The 27,026-nt window shown below is 36.6% G+C and overlaps 2 protein-coding genes across 8 annotated transcripts in view; one reads left to right on the plus strand and one right to left on the minus strand.

Moving 5' to 3' along the window:
- PDCD10 (programmed cell death 10) overlaps positions 1-11,611 on the minus strand; it is a 44,260-nt gene extending 32,649 nt beyond the window's left edge. For 2 of the 5 annotated variants that reach the window (XM_047729747.1, XM_047729729.1), the window contains exon 1: positions 10,919-10,937. The gene's annotated coding sequence lies outside the window, so the exon portion shown is untranslated. Of the gene's footprint in view, positions 1-10,918; positions 10,938-11,464 lie in introns of those variants that run through there. The other 3 variants (XM_047729717.1, XM_047729725.1, XM_047729737.1) reach the window with 3 other exon arrangements.
- Positions 11,612-11,813: 202 nt separating this feature from the next.
- SERPINI1 (serpin family I member 1) overlaps positions 11,814-27,026 on the plus strand; it is a 73,548-nt gene continuing 58,335 nt past the window's right edge. Inside the window, exons 1-2 of one of the 3 annotated variants that reach the window (XM_047729692.1) lie at positions 11,814-12,492; positions 15,772-15,883. The gene's annotated coding sequence lies outside the window, so the exon portion shown is untranslated. Of the gene's footprint in view, positions 12,493-15,771; positions 15,884-15,912; positions 15,950-27,026 lie in introns of all 3 variants that reach the window. The other 2 variants (XM_047729702.1, XM_047729684.1) reach the window with 2 other exon arrangements.

Consider the following 27,026-nt stretch of genomic DNA (forward strand, 5'->3'; position numbering starts at 1 on the left):
ATATGCCCACAGCTACGGAAGAAAAGCCTAAGTATTAGCTCTGAAAACAAGGGCTCAATGCATACTGTCATTATAAACCATCTTATCTCTGAGCAAGGCACTTCACCTGTCCATGCTTTAGTTTCTTTTTTAAAATGAACAAAAACCAAGCTGCATACTTGTAAAAGATGAGGTGATTTCTAAATCAAACCATAAAACCTCTATATTAAATACCTGTAATTTACTAAACACTGTGTTTTTGCACTTTTAAATAACTATTCAAAGAAAGCACACATTCCACTATGAACTATCACTTCACTGAAAGGTCTAACCTCTCAATCAAATTTTTAAAGGCACCTCTTTGTTGTAACACAATTTCCTGGTATCTGACACCACTAATAGTTAAAGGACTCCAGCTATGGTTTGTTAAAAAACAGGAAAAAAAAGATAAAAGTGTTCAGTATCTCTGTAAACATGATTGGCCAAACAAGCATTTGCTAAGCTGTTAATTAAGAAGTAAGTTTCTAACTAAAACATCATCTGAAAGCTAAGATGTCTTTGAAAACAGGTAAGACGGGCAAATTAAAACACAATGACCCATAAAGGAAAAATGCAAAATGTAAAAGTGCTCTAAATTTAACTCCATTCTTTTATCTTTCTTTGTCAATTCCCATATGTCTGTCACAGATAAGTGTTTCTTTACTAATAAGCAGACTTGGTTCTAAACATAAAATTACAAATCAGTCACTTAAAACTTAACGATTTTTTCTGTGGAGAAATAAGATTCTAAGAAACACTTCAAAATCCACAACGTTACCTACAAGAAAGTAGGAATAGGACTGTTTCTACTATACTTAGCTAACATTAATAGCACTGTCATTAGAGAGGTGAGTAATAAGCACAGTGATTCGAGAACCAGAGTTGCCTAGATTCAATCCCTGATCTACCACTTACTATATGGTATGACCTGCGGCAAGTTATCTAACTTCTCTGTGCCACAGTCTTCTCACCTATGAAATGAGAATAAGTCTCTCTCTCTTAAGGCTGATGTGATGATTCAACAAGTTATTACAGATAAAGTGTTCAGAACAGTGCATGGCACACAATAATTATTCAATATTAGCTATTACAACTACATTTTAACCGAAGATGAAATTTCAGATCTCTTTCTAGAAATCAGGTCTCCTGTACAATCATCTAGCCAGGGAAATCAAGGATGCCTGAAAGCCAGATAAAGAAAGGTAAGTGATTTTAAGCCTCTTTAAAACAGTGGAACTGCTGTTTTCAAACAAAATCTTTTATCAAAGAGAGATAAAACACACTCAACTGTTCATCTGTCCAATAAATGGATGAAGTAAGTAGTTTACCAACCTCTAGCCCCTCCTTCTCATAGCTCTTTAGCAACTCTCTCTCCACAGCTGGAAAACTACTGCTCTAGGACAATCAGGACACAAGAATAATAATAATAAAAAAAAAAGGCATTATGAAGAGTAAAGGGGAATGAATGATCCCAAAAGTAAGGTTAAGTGCTGGCAAAAGCCTTTCTGGGCCCAGATTTTTCTATAACTCAGTTCTATGTCTCAATCTCTCACCAATAAATTTACCCTTACTCTTGTCATATGCCTATGCACTTAAGAAACTTAAACATTAAGACCCTAAAATTTTAAAGTGAAAATAGCCATTATATATTATTTCATCCAATCTCCAAATTTTACAACTTAGAAATGTCCACAGAAATTCACATTAAGAAACCGAACAGAACGGTGATACAGATTTTAAACAAATACGCTACAAAGCTACTATAGCCTATTGTTCAGCACATGTTACTAGTCCACCAAATGAACTACTTCTAGACTAACCTGCCCTGACCTTTACATCATCCATGGGTCAATCTGCTTACAGCCAACCCCCAAATTCCACATGGAGTGTTTGAAGACTGAAGCCAGCAAGAGTGGAGCTCTGATTTAAGGTGGTACTAAGCAGTACAACTTTGTGGATTTTCAATTTGGTGCTGATGAGACCTCTGACTCACTCACCTTAAAAGTTAACTGCATCATGTCAGTGTATGCATTTGCATATTTTGGATAGCACAGTTTCTTGTGGGGATGTGGGAGTATTATTTCTTAGTAGAGAAATCTATAAAGTGGACAAGAATTAAGTTTTTCTACACACAGATGGGACAGTACAGAGCACTAAGTATCCCCTCAAATTTGAAACAGGGACCTGAGTTTCAATTTTTGCTCAGCTGGGCATTATCATTTAAATTATTCATCTCTCTTTCTATACTGAGAAATTAATGAAAATATTGGAGTGTTCACCTTACATGGTATTAAGAGTACTAAAGAGTACATGGTTATTAAGAGTAAGTGTTCACCTTACACCTTACATGGTTATTACATACAAAGCAGTTAATACAGTGGCTGACACACAATAAGCATTTAATTCATATTGTTACATTTTATTTATTTATTTTAAATATTTTATTTATTTGACAGAGGGACAGTGCCCACACACAAGCAGGGGGAGCAGGAGAAGTAGAATCCCCAATGAGGAGGAAGCCCAACGCAGGGCTGGATCCCAGGATGCTGAGATCATGACCTGAGCTGTAAGTAGACACTTAACTGACCGAGTCACCCAGATGCCCCAGTCACTGACATTTTAGACAGAATTCTATGAACCTGACAGCAAAAGGACTGAAACTAGGGTGAGGCCAAACAGACCACTCAGAGCACAAAACTTGGTTGACTTGCATGACACAGAGTAAGTGCCTCCTTAAATTTTGTACCCTAGGCCCCTCATTTACCTCACACTAGTCCACAGAGGCACAGCACATATACAATGACAACCTCTTATTGGTATCCCAACATCAGAAAGGTCACTTTACATAGCATATTTTAAAAATAATTTTCTCCTCCATTTGCCAAAATGGAGGCATAAAATACTTGGATCACCAGAAAAAAGTTACATATCATCCAAAGCAAGCTACATAGTCTTAGAATACTTAAAAGAATTTAACCATCAAGCCTATGTTAAAATTACTTTTTACTCTCTTCATGTGAACAGATCAACTTTAATAGAGAAAACTGGCCCAGAGGCAGACTGGGTAGCAGACTGAAAATAAAGATGCAATCAAAGACCTCAAGATAATTCATAAAAGGGCATAACCTATAGGATAATAAATAGCTGACAACAAAACCAAAGGGCTCATTATCTCCGAATTACCTAATAGGAAATGGGAATAATAAAAGTAGCAACAACTGGCTTCCAAGATATTTCTGCACAAATAATTCAGGAGAAAATAGTACATCTCTTTAGTTGTGACAATCTTCCATTTTTTCCTATTCCAATGCCTAAATTTTTGTTAAAATCCCAGTCTGACCAAAATTAAAATGAAAACATTTGTTGTAGGGCAAGAAACAAATTCAACCCCTTGAATATGTGCATCTTTTGTTATAAGTTCTTAACCTAGCGGCTCATTAATCAAATAATGCGCAACTGAGTAGCCATTAGGTGTCTGAGGTGTATCTTTCTATTTTCCTTTTTACCGGTATTTGTGATCTCCTGTTTTAAATACGATACAAAAGCTTTTCTCTAAAATCCCTTAGAAATACAACTAAACTTAAGCCTTCATACTGTTTCTGTGTTCTCTATGCTTGAAGGTACAATTTAAGGAGACTGTAACACATGGGTTAGGCATACCTGCTCTGTATCACTGACAATCTTAGATTCCATTTATCTTAACGACTCTTAATTGCCTAAGGTCCTCTACCAAATGCAAAGTGTATTTTCTTTACCTTACCTTACAAAATTTCTTTGCACCAATACACTGCCACAAGGCACTCAAATGTTGATAAAACTGTGAGCTCCAGATAACAAATTCACTGGGTCATTTGTTTAAAACTAGGTGCTATTTCGGACAAAGTTTTATCTTGACGATGGCATTTAACTTCATTTTTAGCTCTGCATCTCAAATACAAATGCTATTAGTCACATACATATACACACACACAAAATAAGGGTATCTGCTTGTATATATATTTCCTCTTGTAGCCTTCCTTTCAAAATTGTAATTATTTTTAAGGAGGCACACCAACATTAAGATAGGACCTGAGAAATCTAGAGTTTTGACAGCACTACCAGAATGCCAATTTTATTATGGATAAAGCATACATTATTTCTGAATAAGAGACTACAGCAAAATTCAAAGATTTTGGAATTAAATTAATTAAACCTTACAACACTGTGAACTGGTATAGGCAGGAGTTGCATCCTAAAGGCCAGGTCTGACTCCTCTACCGTTCCCAACTGGCTCTGTGGTAGTAACCTCATATTAAGTCTGAGACGGGAGAAGGGGTGTACCATCTTAGGGTTTTGTCATTCCTTAACTCCAATTCCCACTGGAGTTCCAGTTCATCCTGAAGACAGGATAGCTGAACGAGGCAGGAAGGCATGTTTTAGTACCAGAGACCCTATGGTAAGCTAGAGAAACTTTTTTTTTCCTTTTCTATTAGCTCTGACCCAAAATTAACAAATGAGCAGATGCATGCATCACTTAATATGCAATAAAAGGGGGGGGTAAAAGAGGTTAAAAAAGATAAAAAGAAAAAAAAAACTAGAAAAAATATATATTAGAAAGGCTAACTGCCCATGTAACAATCTTCCCATCCCCTTCCCCTTCTACCCACTAAACGATAAACGCGTTAAAGAGAAGCTTTATTCCTTTCTCTATTTCCTAGTAGCTAGTGCAGTACTCTGCATAGTCAGTCGAAGTCAGCAAGTGTTAGGCGGAGATGTGGTGATGAAAAGTCAGAAAGAGTCCATGCCCTTGAGGGCGATGCAGTGTTGCAGACAAGAGGAACAATAAAGAAATACAACATGTCAAGCTGCCACTATGCATAACTCCTCAAGCACACCTGCCTCATATTACACATATACTTACCATACACAAGTTCAACACGCATGCTTAACACTTCTTGAAGAAATCAAAAAAGAGAACTATTGAAATCCAGATGATCATAATTCCATTCCACGCGCATAAGCCCCAGAATGGAAGATAGGACAGATATGGCTATGCTATTCCTCCTGTCAGATTTGGAGACACCATATCCTCTCACTATGAACAGGTCACCACATTATTATTCCTGTGTTATCCATATTACTTTTCCAACATGGCTCTGAATAACAAGTCAAATGCTTCACCTACCACTCAAAGGTGAAGTAATTCTACCCCAGTGCTAAAGAAAACCGGCTGGAAGTTATGTTAGTCTCCAACGTGCTAAATCCCTAAAAGGCTTTTTCAAGTAAATTTGAATATAAGAAATTTTTGCCTGCCATACTGGCCTCAGCATCTAGTATAAAAGTTCTCTCTAACTGCAACTTTAAATCTAACTGCCCCCCCCATAGAGCTCAACCAGTACACCATTTTTATGGCAATGATTCAATGAGTCCCTTGAGTGAGGCAGCCTGGATTCAAATTCTAATTCCAAGCAATTACTGGTTGTATAACCTTGGGCAAGTTGCTTAACCTCTCTGTACTTTGATTTCTCCCATTTAAATTGGGGATAATAGTGCCTCTACTCCTAGGACTGTTGCTAGGATTATATGACATCATGTGGCTTAGTATGATGCCCAGCACTGAGTTACGGCTCAATAAATGCTAGCTACCAGATTATATCCCAGCTTATTCTAAATATTTAGGTTAATTTCACACATAATATATACTCAATAAATATTTGACAAATGAATAAACCAAAGTATTATTAAGCAATCTATACTTACTTCTAGTAAACTTATTTCCAAGGGACTGGCCTGAGTAAACAGTAATCACTACCATTTAATACACTGCACTGCCGTTACCCAATACATCATAAGCTTGCTGATAAAATCCTCTTTTTCTTTTCTTTTAAATAGCAACAATTAACGGATTCCAAGCAACTACAGAAAGTAGATTTTTTTTTTTAAAGATTTTATTCATTTATTTGAGAGACAGAGATAGCGAGAGACTACAGGCAGGGAGAAGAGGGAGAAGCAGGTTCCCTGCTGAGCAGGGAGCCCAATGTGGGGCTCGATCCTAGGACCCTGGGACCATAACCTGAACTGAAGGCTGAGCCACCCCGGAGCCCTGAAAAGTATGATTAACACTGAACAGATTAAACTCACTTTTTGAGTAGTTAACAAAAAAAGAAAGTTTATTCAAACCAAAAATATAAGGGTAATTTTGAAAAGTAAGATTGTGGGGCGCCTGGGTGGCTCAGTGGGTTAAGCCTCTGCCTTCGGCTCAGGTCATGATCTCAGGGTCCTGGGATCGAGCCCCATATCGGGCTCTCTGCTCAGCAGGGAGCCTGATTCCCTTCTTCTCTCTCTGCCTACCTGTGATCTCTGTCAAATGAATAAATAAAATCTTTAAAAAAAAAAAAAAAGAGAGAAAGAAAAATAAGATTGTAATACTACAAAGATGCAATTAATTTTGTAGATAAAATTTAAAAACTGAATTTTTCATTTTCCTACAAAAATGGGCCTTTCTGCAAATAAATTATTTCTAAATACTACAATAAAGTTGTTTTCATTGGTTACACTGTGTGTGCCCCCCAAAAATCAGTATCTAAGACTGCCACTTTCTATACATTCCAAATGAAGTAATATATACCAAAAAATTCATACTTACTTCTAAATCTCCTTTACAGGAGATTATATATTTCATGGTAAATATTTACAGTTTATTTACCATGAAATAAGCTGAAAACTTGAAGTAACATTACCTATTTTAATGACCCTGATAACCCAAAAACATGTAAAAAGCAGTACTTTTCAGCTTTATTCTCCTCATATTGGTTAAACTAGGTAAATATGAATTTCTTGGCTAAAAAATACCATAAAAATTTTTTTTAAAAACATAAAAACAGACTTTAAAAAAAAAAGTAAGTTTAGGACTTATTAAAGACTTACATTTATTAATAAAACCTGGAGCATTATCAAATTTTAAAGCCAAATACTAGCAATAATTTTTTTGACAATCTCTCTTAGGAATGGGAATTGGTAAATTCATGAAAGCATTTAAGGTTACAGCAACTCGGAGCTGTTCAATTTATTCCATACAATTATTATAGTACCACAAAGGATTATTGAATTTGTTTTTACAACCAAAATCTAACACAAATTTATCCCTGAAAATGGGTTTGCATATTTTTAAAATAATGATCATTTAACTTTCATAAGTATCTAAGTTTAAAGCAAACAGGACCCAGTGAAATATGAAACTTCCCAAGAAGCTCAAAATCTAAGTTCCTTTGAAACAAGCATGACTCCATTTTACAAAGTCACCTTGTCTAAAGCGATGATACTAAAAGTAAATTCAAAAGAAGATACCATGGTTAAAAAACAGAATGAAACAACAAAGAAAAAAGAAAAGCATGGATTCTGTTCAGGACAAAATGAGATCACATTAGGGAAGAACAGAATCCATTAGAAGTTTGTTTCCTCCACATCTGTATTTTGTTATCATGAATGTTGCTTGCAAAAAGCAAGACAGAGATAAGGTCTCCAAAATGTTTTGTTATACACACAGTGTGCTGTAACAGAAAAGGACTCCTTTGTCATTTCCCTACAGAAAACAATCTCTCCTGCTTTTAGAAACCTCCAAAAAGAACAAACATCTTTCTACTATTTATATTATAAAACCTCTGTCGTATGTACTTTCATCTAAGGGTCGAAAGCAAATCTGTTTTACTTATTTCTGTACTTCTGTCCCTAGCAGAGTGCTGGAGGCACTGTGCATGAACGCACTCATTCAATCATTTACTCACTCATTCAGCAAGTATTTACTGAAAACTTACTTGTGCCAGATACTGCGTAAGTAGTGAGTGTGCCAGTCACATGACAAATGAGAGTCCTACCTAGGTAGCTTATAGTCTAGTGAGGAAGTCAGACATTTATCAAATAAATAAAGAAATAATTAAGTTCCTATTGTGATGATGCTACAAAGTGAAGGTGAAGATACACTGGGAACTTACTATAGTAAGTTCTAGTTTTAGGAAGAAGGGTCTAAGAAGGTCAGGTAAGGTTCCTGTGAGGAATGACATTAAAACTGAAATCTGCAAATTAACTATGTGTTTTGCCAGATTTAGGAAAGGGAGGAAAAGAGTCCCACAGGAGATGGAATATGTACAAGGTTCCTAAGTCAGGAAGGAACTTATGTATGTAGTAACTGAAAGGTGCAGTAAATAAGAAAGGTTGGGAATAAGTACAGAGAGCTGAAAGGGAGGCAAAGGATGAACTGTCAGCATTAAAGAAAGAGTATGAGGGGAAGAGAATTTGAATATTTAAGTCATTTTAAGTCCTCTTCTCACATAAAATAAATTACTTTAGGAACCCAGTCTTTATTCTATATTAGTAATATCTATAACCAGAAGACCTGGCTTATACCTTAATCCCACCAATCACTAGTTTCATGACTTTACACTTAACTAATATGAACTTCTTCGTTCTCTGTGTAAACAGGTACTCAATTATTTTACCTACTGGGAATGCAATGATAATACAGAGTCCTGTTCTCATGACCTTCTACCCTCAACAACAGATGTATATGGGAGACATCTTAAGTCCTGTAAGAGATGATGTCCAAAAGTGACACAAGGCTCCTGCAAAACCAAAAATGAGAACAAATGTGGATACTGGTGAACTGCAAAATGTTATAAAAATACAAGTATACACATAACTCTGGGAACCCTAAATTCTTCAATGTGCAGAGATCCAAAGTGACCACAGTACACCAGCATGTGACTGAAAGATGATAAATATAATAAAAACCTTACTCTATCACTGCAAATAGATGAAATATCAAAACTATAACTAGCCTAAGAGATGAAGAATAATGACAGAACTGAATCCAGGACAAAAACTAACACACACTGAACAAGTACATTAAATTAATTTTACTTGTTTCCAAATTTTCCTGACTTTTAATTCAAAAGCTCATTCCACAACCTCATAGCTGCATTCCAAAAGTTAGAGAACTCCCTTGATACTTCCCCCAACAAAAAGGAAATGCCTACACTGCCACCTAGAAAACACATTAATACTCTTGCTTTACTATCACTAACTCATGTTCAGTTTACTTACACTCTATGTAAACTACCATTTCCTCTTGTAATATAGCATAGAGCCAGTTATCCCCAAATAATTTTGTTTAGGTGGTCTTTCTTCCTTGTGTATTGCATTACTCATGGCGCTATGTTACTCCAATACTTCCTACTTCATTCTGTAATATCGTATCTTTATTCTATGTTAAAGGTTATATTAATTTCCTTGGGACGCCTGGGTGCCTGTTAGTTAAGCAGCTGCCTTCAACTCAGGTCATGATCCCAGAGTTCTGGGATTGATCACATCCGGCTCCTTGCTCAGCAGGGAGCCTGCTTCTCTCTCTGCCTCTGCCTACCACTCTGCTTGCTTGTGTTCTCTCTCTCTCTCTCTTTGACAAATAAATAAAAATAAAATCTTAAAAAAGAAAAAGGTTATATTAATTTCCAGACCATCTTAACTTCAATCATACAGGAACAATACACAATATATGATCCTAGAAAGCATTTTTGTATTCAAAAGTTAGACACTGTTAATATTCGCAGAATACATTAAAAAAGCAGAATATTTCAATGGTCAACTTATACAACAGTAAACCAGGATTAACTGCTAGCTATCGGTAGATACTGAATTATTGTACATAAACATCACAAAAGAAATTCTGATGTTAAAAAACACACATCTAAAATTCTATTAAAGGGCGCCTGGGTGGCTCAGTGGGTTAAGCCGCTGCCTTCGGCTCAGGTCATGATCTCAGAGTCCTGGGATCGAGTCCCGCATCGGGTTCTCTGCTCGGCAGAGATCCTGCTTCCCTCTCTCTCTCTCTCTGCCTGCCTCTCCATCTACTTGTGATCTCTCTCTGTCAAATAAATAAATAAAATCTTTAAAAAAAAAATAAATAAAAAAAAATAAAATTCTATTAAAGATTTAGTAATATTCATGAGCTATAAATGGCCACACAAACAATTATAAAGGATAAGCAGTACAAGGATACTGCTTCGTGCTCAATATAAAACATAAATATCCAATTTTCCCATCCTTCAGTATAAATAGGATGAATTAAAAGTCATTTATAATGCTAAGAAAAATAAGTAAACACTTGATGATTTTATACAGACATACACATACACTGAAGTCCAGATAATGAGGGGAAAAGTAAAGAGAAATCAACAAAAATGTGATGTTAATTCCAAGAAATGCAACGTAACTTCTTTTCTAGTAAGGAGCACACTAAACTCTCTTGATGCTATTATTAATTGAAAAACGTATAAAGTAAGTTTTGTGAAAGAATTCCTACACTACTGTCGTCAGTTTTACAAAATCAAAGTAAAAACCGTCAGTCCTAAGGTAGGTAGGAAAAGGAGTAACTTCTAAAAGGTAAAGATGGGATGTATTGTTTTTTACATTCTCCCATGTCATTATCTAGCGTTTGAAATGGTGGTACAGTCCGTCACTTAGGATACCCGTAGCTAAGTAGGCTGAACACTCATTCTTATTTTTCCAAAAAGTCAGAGTGTGTCCTTGTTCTACTGAGGAATTTCTCCAACTCAAAAAACTCTTCACCTTACAAAGAGCTTCTCAGAAATACATAAAATGCCTTACTTTGCAACTTCCCCCACTCACTTCAAAAAACCACCAACCTCCCTACTCTCTCTTTCTGGTGCGGCAGCCCTGATTCGAAACTGGATTACAACTGGATTAGATTCAGATCAGTCCCTACGTGTGTGACCTTGGGCACTTCACTTATCCCCTCAGTTTCTCATCAGCATCTGAAAACTGTGTCTTTGAAAACAGAACGGGTGTAAAGATACCTTTGGAATTACACCTAAGAGGGTGAAGGTTTTCTGCTTAGAGGCAAAATTACCTCCTTAGAAGGGCCACATAACGAAACTGGAACTGAATCCGTAGCTCTCTGTCAACATATGACTCTTCTTTTACAGTTCTCCTCTTCTTTCAAAGGGCATAACCTGAGTCACCCTAAGAGCAGACTCCCAAGCGCCCCTTTCCTCCTCCACTTCTCCCCTATCCTACTTCTAAAGCAGGGGGAAAACAGCAGCCACATCTCCCCGCCCCAAGCCACACCTTCAGAGGACCCCACCCCAGACACATCCGCCCTCTCCCTTCTCCAGGGGCACCAGAGGCCAACCTCGCCCTTCCCCTCCCGCCCCCACCTAGAGAAGACTTCCTGGAGGCGTTCAGGCCCGAGCAGGGTAGGCAGCATTTACAAACCCGCTTTACGCCACTCGCGTAGGGTAACCTCGCTTACGCCCATAGGGCCCCGTTCCCAGCCCCATCCGCTCCGCCTGCCAGAGCCAAGCCCGAGTGCCTCGGCCACGGCCCCTGTGTGACCCCAGACCTCCTCTGTTCCGCTGGGGGCTACAGAGTCTGAGGTAGAAGAGCCACACCTTACCGGCAACTGGGGCACTGACTTCACTTCCCACCTTTGGAGCCCTCTTCAACTCCCGGATCAATTCACTCCGGCGACGCCGGAAGGACCCGAGAGGAACCAGGCGTTGTCCGGAATCCTGCCCAGCCGGAGTCGCGCAGGGGCCTATGGGGACTCGTAGTCCTACTCGCCAGCTTCGTTAGCAATTTCTGCAAAAGCAAGACTACAATTCCCGGCAGGTCATGCGGTAGAGCCTAAGGCGATGGGTGGGGACACTTCTAGCCAATAGCAAGAGAGTTCCCCGCCTTTGCGGGAGGAGGTGAGACCGAGAGAGAGGGTGTTCAAAAGGAGGAGGGAGGGAGGGGTCAGCTCTCACCTGCACCAATCAGGGTGCGGGATCGGCCCTGCAGGCGACTCACCCATTGTGGGGGCGGGCTAGCAGAGCAGAGGAAGTAAGGGGGTTGGGGGGAGAGCTTGAGGCGGGTAACGTGGGGCGGCAGAGCTGTGGACGCTGCACCAGAGGGCGGAAGCATCGGGGGAATCGCTGGCGTAGAGAGAGGGAGCGGTGTGGGGATGCGTCCTGGCCGGAGGAGCAGCTTCCCTGAAAGTGGACCAGCCCCAGGCACACCAGGCGGCCAGACCTGAGGGTCGTCCAGAAGGGATAGTGTGAGCCTGGGTTTCTGGAGGCGGCGCGCGGACGTGATAGGAGGCAGCTGCAGGTGTGGCGCCACTGACTGAGAAGAGAGGAGTTCCCAGGGGAAGGGAAGCGGCAGAACAACTGCAGAAGTGCAGGGAGCGGGAAGGTACTCGGGCAGCAGCTTCCCGCCGCCACCAGCCGGGGCAGCAGCAGGAACAGCAGGGGGAGGAGCAACAGCTGCCGAATTCTCCAACTAGAGGAGGGGGAGGCGGAGCTTGGGTCCCTGTGACAGCCTGAGGCGCAGTCTGGACTCTAGTTTCCCGGGAGAGAGGAGAGCTGGAGCACGAGCGGAGCGGAGCGCAGTCCTCCGAGCATCAGCTCCAGCATCCCGCCAGGGGTTGCAGGTGTGTGGGAGGTAAGCGTGGGTGCCTCTTCTGGGCGTCCTCACACTGCCCAGGAGAAAGCGTCTTCCAAATAGGAATTGTATCAAGGCACAGCTAAGAGTCCCTGACTCGGGTTAGGGAACTGATGCGAATCCTTTTAGATGAAAGATGTACATTTTGGACTTTGTAGTGGGGAGAAAAAGCAAAAGGTGGCTTGGTTCTGAGTATTAAGGGCGTGGTTGGTATTTTTGGTGTGAGTTATACCATTAAAACTGTTCTGGGAGATCTTAAGGTTGAGGGAAACCCTGCTAATTGAGGATAAGGAGATGATATCTGGATAGGTGCGTAGCTGGTAAAAAAACCCCAAAATTTTGTCATTGATATAGAATTACTTCAGAACTCTTTTACTAGGAAAATAACTTTGCATTCTTCTTCAGTGTCTACCCTGTACGTTGTTTTATCAGATTGTCCTGCTACCGACCTGGTTTCCAGGGTGGTTTACTGCAGGTTCCTAAAATTGAAAGAGATTGGTACTAAGGAAGCAAATGCAGGCAGGAATAATCAAGATGACTAGACCTATCAGAAGTATAACTTTGCCAGCAATAATGTAAAAACGTTTTAATGGATGGATACTTAGCATTCCTTCCAGAGGCTCTAGAATATTGGAACAAAGACCAGGACTCAGCCTCCAGTTTCCGGAAACATATGGTGTACTTCATTGCTGCCCCTTATTCTCTCATTTGGGTCTGATAATAATTGTACATTTTAAAAAACTAAAGTACAAGAAAAACTGTGAGGATCTTTTCTGTTTAGGGAGTGTGTGCCAAACGATTACCCTTGGTATGTGCTGTGATGTATTTAGGCTTAAAACATATGTAATAGTGTCATAAAATCATAGTTTATTCTTGGTGTTAAGCCATGTGCAGTTTCTTTGAATGTTATTAAATACCTGTGGATGAAAATATGCTTTAAGGTAAAGGTGAAAGTCACACCTCCCTTTGTGTAACTATCACAAAATAGCAGCCTTTCTTTTTAGAAAAGTATGTAAATAGCTTTTTCCTAGTCATTTTCTTTTTGTTAGAGAGGTCTTTCAGATTACATGGCTTTTAATCATAGTAGCATATTGCAGCACATTTTGCTCTGAAATGCTTTCATTGTGACAATTGTGTATTTCAGGATCTGGGCAAAAATAATCTGGATTTTCTTTTTTAAAGTAGGATCAATACAATGGGGTAATTACCTTCTGTTTTTTGTTTGTTTGTTTTCAGGATTTTCTCATTTACTTAGAATTTTTGGATTTTATTTTTGTAACACACGCAAAATTCCTTTTTGAAAAGAAATGGCCAGAAGGAATTCTTTTCATAGATTAAAGTTCTGTCCTACCGAGTGCTACTACTGATAAGCCTAAAAGACTTATCAGTGTACTTACTCCCCTCAGGCACCCCCTGCCACATTTGTAGACACCAGAGAAATATACAGATGGACAGATCTTAGAAAAACATCTGCCTTTAGATTGTCCCCAAGCAGATCATGTATTAGAAGCAGCAGAGAGCTTGGTATAAAGAAAAAGCAACAGTAGCCACTAAACTTAGCCATGGTAAGGATCTGAGTTTATCTTTACTATATCACGGGAGAGTCTATTAATCCACATAGCTGATGAGACCCTGTGTAAATGATTTTAGGAGAAAAAAAATGGGTATGGAGTATAGTGAGGCTTGAAAAGATTGTGTTTATACTTATTTGTGATTAAGTGGATTGCTCTGAGTCAGAGTCTTAGAGTATTTCTTAGTCTCTGTCCCTGATTGATTTTGTGAAATAGAACGCTTGCTGTCACTACTTTATTTACCCCATGTAATAATAATAATTAGTAATAATATTGGCAATGAAGTTCTTTCAGAGCCTTTATTAAAAGATCTTTTGAAAGAGTTTCGTTGAGAATCAGTTAATAATCAAGTAAATGGGATAGAAAAAAATATCAAAACAGCTGAAATTCAGATGTACTTGGAATCCCAACTATTTCTGGGTCTTCTGCTCTGAGGTATCATAAAGGATAGAATCTCATTAGGAGTGAATGAGTTTGTGGTATTAAAGTATTGGATGTTTTGCCTGCTTCCAAGATTTGGATCCTCTTTAATTTGTCAGTGAAAGAGATTGGTTTCCTGTATCATTTGGGAGTAAGAGCATGTTTTTATAAGGGAGAAAATCATTAGCAATATATAGTACTTCGATATTTGTGACTTTGAACTTGTCTCAAAAGATTTTAAATTGGTGTTCATTTTAAATCTCAGCTAATCTGAAGACTTCTTGACTATATGTTACTGGTGTTGAGATGATTCCATATGTGACAGTTTATAATTTTATGTAAAGTTCTTCTTAGGTTAAAAGCATATTATTTATTCTGCCCTTGATTTTTCCTGTTTGTGTATGACTATTAGTGAGCATATGATATGATGAGAAAGAAAAACCAACGGAGTGCAGAATGTCTCTCTGGACAATGCTCTGGGGATCACTGTTCTTTAGCCAAAAGATTTGGTTAATTTCAAATTATAATATGTTTTGAACTTTTTTTTAATTCAGATTTCTGACTCTAAGCTTATTGACTGAAAATAATTGAGTAGCGTGGATTTCTCATTCTAACAGGAGGATTCACTGATGCATGCAGCACGAAAGAGTGAGACTTAAAGATTCAAGATCACATGTTTTTGGTGTGTTGGGAGGGTGATTTATAGAAGGGGATAGATATGAAAAATTGAAAAATACTATTTGATAAACAGTTTGAGAAACTGTCCTTAGCAAAAGAGTAACAAGATTTGATCTGTTTTGTTAAATGCCTGTAAGTGGTTCCATGCCTTTTTTCCCCAATCATTTCTAGAAGCCTAATACCTATAGTTGGAGACAGTACTTTCATGTGTTGTCATTTTATTTTATTTTATTATTTTTTATAAAGATTTTTTTTTTTAATTTATTTAACAGACAGAGATCACAAGTAGGCAGAGAGGCAGGGAGAGAGAGAGAAAGAGAAGCAGGCTTCCCCCTGAGCAGAGAGCCCCATGCGGGGCTGGATCCCAGGACCATGACCTGAGCCAAAGGCAGAGGCTTTAACCCACTGAGCTACCCAGGTGCCCCTGTGTTGTCATTTTAAACTGGAGTCAGACTGACATTAATTCATTAGATTTTAAGTAATCATGGGTTATTAAAGCAAAGCAAAAAAGATCTTCTGTGTATACATTCATTTCTGAGTGAATGAATTATTTGGATGAAATAATAAAAAGAAGTAAAAATGTAAAAGGCATTTCTCCCCTTCATAACAGAGATCCTGAACCAGACCCTAAAGATGAGCAAGAACACTTCCCACCCCTTTCTACAGCAAACTTCTAAGGTTAAATAGTGCTTTGGGGGACGAGGGTTAATTATTATACAAAGGTAAGGATTTGTTTTTGTTTTGTTTTCAGTCTTCTAATGTTTCCAAAATTCAGTCCTTAAAGTTGGGTAAGTGTATTTTAAGTAACTAAATTATTGGCTCCTGGAGACGAGATACTTCTTTCCTATCTCCTGCTTGTTCTGAGCATCCTGTGTCACGCTCAGCATGAAGTGGCCCTAGGACTGCTTACTGAATTAGAACTACTGACTAAGACTTTTTTAATATACACATGGAGACATTTTGCATTTTGACAGATAAGAGTTAAGTTGACCTTAGAATAATTACTATGCATTAGGCTTTCTGAGAATGTCTTTGTGCTGATTGGCCTTTGCAAAAGTGTCCATTGGGCCCAATTTTATTTAGATGGTGTGGACTACGAAGACTGATCTATAGTTTTCTGTGCCAACATTTCTAAATTCATTCCACAGATAGGGAATATGGATGAGGGGAAAGGGCTCTCCCACTGGTGTCAAACAAGGTCTGTGTTTTCTAGCCACGGAAGCCTATCGCTCAACATCATTTTACCTAAATAAGATACCTTTGTTGAAGCTTACTCATGAAACACATATTTCATTCCATAAAAGCTAAATTTGTTCTTCTATTTTTCTGATCATTTCTTAAAAGAAAGAAAAAAAAGAAGAAGAAGAAAGGAAGTAGAACTGTGTTTAAGCTTGGGCATTTATTATCTTTTGCATTCAACCTTCCAGAACCAAATTAATCTGATTAGTGTTAGCATGAAGAATTCTAATGTTATTTTCCTTTCATATTATAAGACCTGGAGAATTTGAGTTAATTATAGATAGTTTTTTAGTAGTAAATTTAATAATAGCAGATATTTAATTGCCTTTTCTTTGCTTTTTAATGTCTTTCTAGCATGCAAATAGATACAGAGTGGCTTAGAATTGGTGATTGATTAACCTTCCTTCTTCATGTTCTTTGGCATTACTCTTCATGCTTAGCATTGTGTCTTGTATTAGAGTTAGCTGATTTCATAACTGTCTTCCTCACCAGATGCTTAGTGACTTCAGAACTGAGTTTCGTTTACCTTTCTATTTAAGAGCCTTATATAAAGTCTATACTTGGTAACAAATTTTAAATATTTGACAATCTGTAATGAAACATCATTTTCCATTTTTCACAAACAAGTACAACTAGAAGAGTGAATTTTTCATAGACATCTGTTTTAACACCCAATGCAGCCCTCTGCCCACAACACTTGCTTATATTGAGCTAAATATAAATATTGGTGTCTACTCTTTGACTTTGTGAACGAATAGAGCAAACATCACTATTAATTGCAACCTTGCGTATGAATGTACCTTAAATATAAATTTATTAATTGTATGCCTTTTGGAATTTGGTCCTCTTTGCCTCTAAAATTTTGCTGACTTAAAGATGTACTTTTAAGTAACATTCCCTGCACATTCATATGCACACTTTCTACGACTGTTTTTTTCCTTGACACAGAAATAGAGATTTAGGGAAAAACAGAGAAATGTAATATGAGGCTTTATCTTAACTAAAATTTAACTGGTCTTAGATGTTCAGCATTTAATGAAATGGTTACATTGGAAGGCCTGATTCAGGCTTCTTAATCCCAAATTATACAGGTATTTGTCATCTTTGAGTGAGCATGGGCAAGGGATGAATTCTGAGATTTGGCATTAACAGTGCACAGTGCTAGCCTTCTGTACATCATAACGGCAGAATGGTACCTCCAGCTCCAGCCCCTGTTTCAGGACCTCCTCCTGGTTCTGCCTAGAAAAGGAGCCTTCTGAGCTCCTCACAGCTCCTAATTTAGTGTGTGAAGGAAGGCAGCTAGAATTTATTTTGATAATCTCATTTTCCCAAGTATACTGTTTTTCTCAGATATATCTCATACCAGAGTTTTCAATAACGGTAACTCAAGTGTCACAAAGTGTTATCTATTGCACAATCTAGCAATTGAATGAGTACCTAACAACTCAAAGCCCATTTCCCTAGCATCCTTGCTTCTTTTGAATGGGCCCAAAACAGCTCAGTGGAATATTTTTGATATGTTGCCCACATCGGATTGCTTCCATCATCTTCCTGATGACCTAAATTTTGAAAAACTAACTAGTTTTATTTGAGGTCTTTAACCCTATGTCACTTGAAGAGTTAATAAACTTTATTTTTTCCACATTTTACTAGTGTGCTATAAATACTGTATTATGATATATAATTTTGCTATTTGTTTAATTGCATACTTCATAAAGCAATCTAAAAATCATTGAAGCAATTAATTTTTTTTAGATATAGTCAGTCTTCCGGTTAAGAAACCTGTACAAAGTATCCTAAATTGCTTATAGATATTAAATTACTTGTTCTATGTTCAAAGCAGGTTAAATTATATCTTATATCCTAAATCATTTGACATATAATAGATAAAATTTTGATAATCAATATCCTTATTTTTGGTTTTGCTAAGTCAGGGAACTTTTAGAAATTATATTAAAAATAAAATGCTAATAACCTAGAATCATAAAGGCCTAATAATAACTATTCATTTTTTTATTATAACAGGAGATTTAGCTAATAATTACTAATATAAAGTTAAACATTTTGAAGGAGAAGAAATCTTACTATCAAGATTATCTGAAAAGGCAAATTTTTACTCATGGCCCAAAAGTAGTTGACAATTTTAAAAAACAGTTTTATAGTATATGTCAATTAGAAATGCTTTCAGTTTTAAGTTTTATGTACAAGAACATAAAACAATAGGGATTTATCATTCTAGAACAAGAAGTAGTTACTTTTTGTTTGGAGGCTCAGTGTTGTAAGGCTTGTGTCCTCATACTCTTTCTTGTGCTGGCTGCAAGATGGATATTCCTGCTGATCCAGATATCATATTCTAGTTCAGGGCAGGAAGAATAGGAATTGCTGTATGTCTTTTGAGTGTTTCTTTTAATCAGGAAATAATAGCTTTCCCAACATCTTCCTCCTGCAAATGTCTACTGTGGACCTGCTGGCTGGCCCCTAGCAGGCGGATGGCCCTAGCTTATTTAAGAGAGGCTGAGGTATCAAGAACTTTTGGCCTTTATGGTGGATAAAGCGGGAGAACAGTGGTTTGAGAATGATTAGGGGGTAACCAGTTAATAGTTTCCGCTGTTGTCTGAAAATTAAAACCATGTTAACTTTAAATTATATTTCTTATCATTCTAACTGACTCTGCCTCGTGTTTATTTTTTCCCCCAGGTTAGAAAATGCTAACCTTCTTACACTCAAGTTTTTACATCTATGACTACCAAACTTCAAGTCTCTGGGCAAAGGCATTCTTCAGAGACTGCTGGTATCTCTGGTTAAAGATCATCTGGCCCATACCACATTTAATACTAGTCCAAAACTTTTTATTACAGGCATAATAACACCTGAAAGGATGATTCTGTCTACTTTAAACTACCTTAATCCTCAGGGTATCAAAGAATCTCCATGTAGCCGGCACTTGAGAACAAATGAAAGAACAATTGAATATTAGGTTCTTTTTAAAGAAGATTTGTTTAGCTACCTGAAAAAGCAAAATAAGCCATTGTTTCATAGAGAGGAGCTCACCCTAAAAAATTTTAATCCTGGAATTTATTGTTATTACTCATTCCTTAAAATGTGAAAATTATTATCAACATCCATACAGTAATTACTACCTAAATTTTGACTAATTCTTACAAGGACACATCTTCGATTTACAGTTTTGATAAACTATGATTCCTTGGGGTTGGGAAGTCTGAGGAAAAAGTAGAAACTAAGAAAATGGAAACAAATACATAGTTTTTCTACATTAAAAAAGCCTCATGATTGGGGCGCCTGGGTGGCTCAGTGGGTTAAGCTGCTGCCTTCGGCTCAGGTCATGATCTCAGGGTCCTGGGATCGAGTCCCACATCGGGCTCTCTGCTCAGCAGGAAGCCTGCTTCCCTCTCTCTCTCTCTCTGCCTTCCTCTCCGTCTACTTGTGATCTCTCTCTGTCAAATAAATAAATAAAATCTTTAAAAAAAAAAAAAAGCCTCATGATCAAAGATGTTTACCATAGAATCTCGGTTGTATTACAGTTGTCTACTTTTCCATATCAACATCTTGTTTTTCAATTTTTACATTTCTATCATGTGATTTCAGGTGAGTGGCTTTATCAAAATTCTACAGATATGGTGATATATACATTTCTATACTACTTTTACAATCTGTAACGTGGGGTTGGGTGCATAATAGAGATAAAATAAAATGTATAAAGTCACTTACTCCTTGGCATAATCTTTTGTCAATACAGTTAACAAAAGAAGACATTGTAAAAACAAGGATATGTGACTTAGGACTGGTATTACAATAGCTACTATGGTAGAAGTCCAGAAGCAGAAGAAATTGATCTAATATGGCAATCAGATGGCTTTGAAGAAGAAGTAGGGCAGTGTGGTGTGTGGGTTAAGAGCACAGGGTGGCACATTATGGGCTGCAGGCACACTACTTTTTTGGTAAATCAAATTTTATTGAAATACAGCTATGCCCATCATTTACATATTATGGAGATTGCTTTCTTGATACAACAGCAGAGTTGAGTCATTGTGACAAAGACCATATGGCCCAGAGCCGAAACTATTTCCTATCTAGCCCTTTTTAAAAAGTTTGTCAACCACTAGTTAAGAATGTGGGCTCTGCGGGGCACCTGGGTGGCTCTGTGGGTTAAAGCCTCTGCCTTCGGCGCAAGTCATGATTCCCAGGGTCCTGGGATCGAGCCCCACATCAGGCTTTCTGCTTGGCCAGGAGCCTGCTTCCCCCTCTCTGCCTGCCTCTCTGCCAACTTGTGATCTCTGTCTGTCAAATAAATAAATAAATCTTAAAAAAAAAAAAATGTGGGCTCTGCAGTCAAACAAAACTGGGTTCAAATTTGGTTTTGTAATCTGTAATTGACTCAAAGACTATTTATGTTGATACAATGAGGTTTCACACAAAGTGTACTGCAGAATACCTGGCCTGTTCATAAGTATTATTTTATTAAATGTTAGATTTTATTTTGTTATGATCTATTATTTTAACTGAACTGTAACTTCAAATTCAAATGAAAACTAAAAACTCTAAATTTAAGTACTCCCTACTGCTAAAATAAATGTTCAGGAAACTGGGAAGGGTGTCATCTAATTGTAAAACATTTTCAAGTGTTGCACAAAATATTGTATAGGTACAATGAGATCAATGTAAAAGTGAAAGAACTTCAATGTATGGAAAAGTAGAGCCCAAACTTTAAAATACAATTAATAGTGAATAGCATATTGAATATTGTATGAAGCCATGCCAGTCAATTGAAAAAGTCAATTGATTTTAGAATTTAGACTTATTAGAATTTAGAAGAAAATGATATTTAAAAGTAAATATACTAAAGAAGAGACCTCACTTCCAGTCTCAAAGAAATAAAAGATTATTAGGGAACACTGGACAATTATGTGGTATAAATTATATACCCTAGATGAAATGAGCAAATTGGTATTTAAACACAAACTACCAAAACGGAAAAAGAAATAGAAAATATGAATATATACTCCAAAATCCTCAACAAAATGCTAGTAAATCAAATCTGGCAACAAATAAAAATTATATACTTATATACCATGATCAAGTGGGATTTATTCCAGGAATGCAAGGTTGGTTTAACATGAAAATGCATCAGTGTAATACACTGTATCAGTAGAATAAAAGGCACATAATCATCTCAATAGACACAAAAACATTTGACAAAACTCGCCTCATTTTCTTGATGAAAACTTTCAACAAACTAGGAATAGGAAAGAATCTGATAAAGGACATATACAAAAATCTAACAGCTAACGTCATTCTTAATGGAAAGACTGAATATTTTACTTTAAGATCAGGAATAAGAAGGACGTTGGCTCCCACTTTCTATTCAACATTTTGCTAGAGGTTCTAGCCAGCATAGTTAGGCAAGAAAAAGAAATTTTAAAAATCTAGATTGGAAAGGAAGAAGTAAATCCATCTTTATTCATAGATGAAATTATCTTGTATATAGACAACGCTAAAAAATTCATACACACACATAAACACACGCAGAACTATTAGAACAGTAAGTTCAGCAAGTTTGCAGGATATAAGATAAAGACATCAATTATATTTCTATATACTGACAATGAACATCCAAAACCAAAATATTTTAATCCAATTGAAATAGCATCAAAAAATTACTTAGGAAATACAAGACTTGTATACTAAAAACATAAAACAGTGTACAAAACATCACTACAAGAGATGAAAGAAGACATAAATAAATTGAAAGAGATACCTTGTGTTTATGGATGGAAACACTCAATATTTATTGCTATGAATCAAAATAGATCATTTTTTAAAAAATTGACAAGATCTTAAAACTTATGTGAAAATGCAGTGTACCCAAACATATATTTATTAGTAGAGTGGCACTGAGAGTCCAGAAACAAACCCTTAATTTTATGGTCAATTAATTTTTGACAAGAGAAAGGACAGTCTTCAACAAGTAATACTGAGACAACTGGAAACCCACCTACAAAATAATGAAATTGGACCCTATTTCAAACCATGTACAAAAATTATGACTCAAAATGGATCACGGGCCCAAACATAAGAGCTAAAATTGTAATATGCTTGGAAGAAAACATAGGAGTAAATTGTCACCACCTTGCATTAGTAACCAAAAGAAAATATAAATTGGACTTCATCAAATTTAAAACTTTTGTGATTCAAAAGACACAAAAAAAATGAGAGTACAAACCACAGAAAAGGATTAAATATTTGTAAATATTTAAATATATATGATATATAGTAAATATTTAAATATAAATTAAAATAAAATTATAAATGTGGGTATAGTTGACTCTTGATCAATACAAGTTTGAACTGTACGGGTGCACTTACGTGTCAATTTTTTTGCTAAATGTACTAAAAATGTATTTTTTATGATTTTCTTAATTTCTCTAGCTTTATTGAAAAAATAGTGTATAAATATATACAAAGTATGTGTTAATTGACTATTAAATATTTAATATTTAAATATATATTATATATATAATACATATTTAATTTAAATATATATTATATATATATAATACATATTTAATTTAAATATAATATATATTTTAAAATATTTGTAAATATTTAAATATCAAAATTTGGGAAGAATTTATAGCCAAAGGACATAAAGAACTTTTTTATAATTCAAAAATAAAAGACAACCAATTAAAATTAAGCAGAGGATTTGAACAGACATTTCTTTCTCCAAACAAGATACACAGATGCCAAATAAGCAAATGAAAATATGCATAATGTTGGCTACTAGGGAAAGGCAAGTCAAAACCACAATGAGGTAGTATTTCATATCCATTAGATGGCTAAAGTAAAAAAGACAGACAATAACAACTATTAGGATATAGAGAAAATTGAACATTTATAAACTCCTAGAGGGATTACAAAGTGGTACAGCCACACTGAAAAACAATTTGGCTAGTACTCAAAATGTTAACCATATAGTTAGCATATGACCTAGCAATTCCACTCTAAGCATATGCCTAATAGAATTGAAAAGATATGTCCACACAAAAACTTGTACACAAATGTTACATAGGAGCACAATTAATAGTCAAAAAGCAGTGTGAACGGGGGTGCCTGGGTGGTATTGGGTGCCTTACTTAAGCATCTGACTCTCTATTTCAGCTCAGATCCTGATCTCAGGGATGGATCCTGCTTAAGATTTTCTCTCCCCCTCGCCCCTACCCCCTTCTCAAAAATAAAAGACAGAAACAGCCCACTGCTCCTCAATGAATGTGTATATCCATACAATGGAATGTTATTTGACCATAAAAAGGAATGAGGAACTGATAGGTGCCACAACATGAATGTCTTGAAAACAGTGGGTTAAACAAAAAAAGCAAGACACAACAAGCCATGTTTTATGTAAAATACTCAGAATAGGCAAATCCATAAAGACAAAATAGATTAGTGCCAAGGGACATGAGAAATGTAGAGTCACTTCTAATGGTTATAGAGTTTCTTTCTAGGATGATGAAATGTTCTAAAATTAAATAGTGGTGATGGTACAGTTTAATGAATACATAAAAACCTGCTAAACTGTATGCCTTAAAAATGTGCATGTAAAAATGTGATTATAGTTTACTCTTGATCAATACAAGTTTGAACTGTACAGGTGCACTTATATGTCAATTTTTTTGATAAATATAGTAAAAATGTATTTCTTATGATTTTCTTAATATTTTCTCTGGCTTTATTGAAAAAATAGAGTATATAAATATATACAAAGTATGTGTTAATTGACTGTTCAAGTTTTCAGTAAGGATTTTGGTCAACAGTAGACTATTAGTAATTAAGTTTTGGAGGAGTCAAAAGTTACGCACAGATTATCTACCATACTGAGGTCAGAGCCCCTAACTCCCACATTGTTCACAGGTCAACCATATATTATAAAATTGAAGAATATATATAGGGAAGACTTATGGAGGATTGAATTATAAGGAACCCAGATTAGCAGATAAAATAGAAGGTAATAGTCTCATTTATATAATTTAGTCTCAGAACACCAGGCAAAATTAATGAACAGAGACCAAGATCTAATCACACTTTCTTATTTTTTATTTATTTATTTTTAAGATTTTATTTATTTACTGACAGAGAGAGAGAGAGATCACAAGTAGGCAGAGGGGGTGGGGGGAGCAGGCTCCCTGCTGAGCAGAGAGCCCGATGCAGACTCGATCCCAGGACCCTGAGATCATGACCTGAGCCAAAGGCAGAGGCTTAACCCACTGAGCCACCCAGCCACCCCTAACCACGCTTTTTTAAAGTTGTTTTTTCATTTGTAAGTTTTTATTTTAAAATGAAAGGGAGGGGCGCCTGGGTGGCTCAGTGGGTTAAGCCGCTGCCTTTGGCTCAGGTCATGATCTCGGAGTCCTGGGATCGAGCCCCGCATCGGGCTCTCTGCTCTCTCGGGGAGCCTGCTTCCTCCTCTCTCTCTGCCTGCCTCTCTGCCTGCTTGTGATCTCTCTGTCAAATAAAAAAAAAAATAAATAAATAAATAAAATAAAATAAAATGAAAGGGAGGGGGAACCTTAACTGCAAAGAAAAATAAAGGTAGTAGAAATCAGCTTATCATCAGACTTCCCTTCTGCAGCATTTAGTAATGAAAGGTAACAGGCCAATATGTACAGAATTGCAATGGAATAAGTTTATGATTCAAAACTGCTTATCCAGCTGGGCTGTGATTCGGTGTGCATAAGAACAAAAGAACAATCTTCTCATCACACAAAGGCAGACACACATACCAACATCACCACCAACAAAAAAATGCATGCTTACATGCTTACTTGCCAAATAATGATCAAGAATTCAAGATTGGGACTATGAAATGAAATATGACATTTATATAGTTGTTGCTATTGTTTTAAAACAAGGTGTTAAAATTAATTCTTATAAGATTCCTGTGGTAGGAAAAAGTTAATAAAATTCTGGATCAAATATCTCTGATCACTTCAAAAACAAGGCCATATAAGAAAGCATATTAAATGCCTTATTGTGTAAATCATGGATTCAATAGATACTTTTTTCTTCACATTCATGGAAAATACATATTTTAGAACAAAGGAAAGAAATGCAATCAATGTAAAAAGAAAAAGCTAACCATGACAAAATGCTAAACACATACATTATAATTACTATTAGATTTAGTCCTTTATTAAAAGGTAGAAATTACCAGGCTGGATAAAAAACAAAATCAAACTATTAGGTTTTAAAAGAAACAAAGCTAGGCAATATGATACCAGTTTAAAGACAAAAGGTGGCAAAGCACTAATAGACAAAATTAATTTAAAAATATAGGGTGGCCATATTTTTCAAAACAAGACAGAATTCAAGGCAAGGGCTTTAATTTGGTGAAAAAAAGGTCTTTTATATTGGCAAAGATGTAATCCATACTAAACATTGAATAGCCATGAGCCTATTTGTACTGAGTGTGTAGAATTAAAATATGTAAAATAATCTGGAAAAGAATATATGACCTTGGGCACCTGGGTGGCTCAGTGGGTTAAAGCCTCTGCCTTCGGCTCAGGTCATGATCTCAGGGTCCTGGGATTGAGTCCCGCATTGGGCTTTCTGCTTGGCAGGGAGCCTGCTTCCTCCTCTTTCTCTCTGTCTGCCTCTCTGCCTTCTAGCGATTTCTCTCTGTCAAATAAATAAATAAAATCTTAAAAAAAAAAAAAAGAATATATGGCCTTGGTATTAGATTTGGATTCAAGGGAAACAAGTAAATAAACATACAACATAAAGAATAAAGAGAGGACAGAAATAGACTTGGGAAGAAGCAAAGGCAAGGTGCTGACCCAGAGATGGCAGTAACAATGATGGAGATTCAGGGAAAATTTGGGTTACACAATAGTTTTTATCCTTCTGTTCGGTACTGTACAAAGATTACAGAGTAAGTCAGAAGTCAGCCCACAGGTAAGTCTGTGTGTGTGTGTGTGTGTGTGTGTGTGTGTGTGTGTGTGTTGTGTGTGTCTGTTTACTGTATTTGAATACCAGTTTTCCACAATCACCAACATTCTCTTTTGTCTTCTATGGGGCTACTTAGGGTCATTTACCTTACGCCCCTGGCTTCTGTAGGCATTTCAATTTGTGATCCCTAGAATGAGATAAGGGGAATGGCTAAGGAAGAATGACTAAGACAGTCCTGAGTCTGAGAAGTAAGAGAATAATTATTCAAAAAGTACAATTGCATACACTTAAAAATGGTTAAGATGGGAGAACTTTAATATGTATTTTATCACATTAAAATACAAGTTTAGAAACCTAAAAAGATAGTAATAATTATGAATCTACTGAAGCATTTAAATCTACCTTAAGGGGATTGTATTTATTCATCTGTACTCAGTTTGGTTCATATTATAAAAAGTAATGGCTTGTTGAGACATTGATACATGACTGTAAAAATTTCCCTTTGCCTTCAGAGCAAAGAAGTCAACTTTAAAATTTTGTCTCATTTCCTCTCTTTTAAGTCTTAAAATTTTTTAGTTGCTCTAGTTTATTTTCATATCACCTTCCTTTTATGTCATCCTATTTGGAAAATTTTATTTTTGGGTTTGATACCTGCATCTTAAG

This window comes from Lutra lutra, chromosome 1 (genome assembly GCF_902655055.1).
Source record: "Lutra lutra chromosome 1, mLutLut1.2, whole genome shotgun sequence".
NCBI classification, from domain to species: domain Eukaryota; kingdom Metazoa; phylum Chordata; class Mammalia; order Carnivora; family Mustelidae; genus Lutra; species Lutra lutra.